The sequence below is a fragment of the Myotis davidii genome, unplaced genomic scaffold, assembly GCF_000327345.1.
Source record: "Myotis davidii unplaced genomic scaffold, ASM32734v1 scaffold247, whole genome shotgun sequence".
In the NCBI taxonomy this organism is placed as follows: Eukaryota; Metazoa; Chordata; class Mammalia; order Chiroptera; family Vespertilionidae; genus Myotis; species Myotis davidii.
This window is the reverse complement of record NW_006299593.1, coordinates 2,121,990-2,122,256: the sequence shown is the minus strand read 5'-3', so window position 1 is coordinate 2,122,256 and position 267 is coordinate 2,121,990. Positions and strand designations below refer to the sequence as shown.

General features: G+C 65.2%; 1 protein-coding gene across 2 annotated transcripts in view; it reads right to left on the bottom strand.

Annotated features, from left to right (window-relative positions):
• Positions 1 to 267, bottom strand: part of ADD2 (adducin 2) — an 85,523-nt gene extending 85,256 nt beyond the window's left edge. For both annotated transcript variants that reach the window (XM_015571506.1, XM_015571507.1), the window contains exon 1: positions 209 to 267. The gene's annotated coding sequence lies outside the window, so the exon portion shown is untranslated. The remainder of the gene's footprint in view (positions 1 to 208) is intronic.

Genomic DNA, 267 nt, shown 5'->3' with positions numbered 1-267 from the left:
CTGCCCACAGAGCGTCCAGTGTCACATCATCAACAGACACCTTCAGGCTGGAAACACAGCCGCGGGAAGGGCTGCGCCCAGACGCACTCGCTGCCAGGCGCTCCCCGGTCTGGACCAGCCGGGGTGGAAGGATGCTGCGGGTCTCAAAGGCCAGGACCACAAACAGAACCCGGGCGAGCCGCGGCGCCCCTTCCGGACACCGGCTTACCTTCTGCGCGGCGTGGTCTCCATCTCTGCGCTCCCACCGCAGGCTGCAGTTTTTGTTTT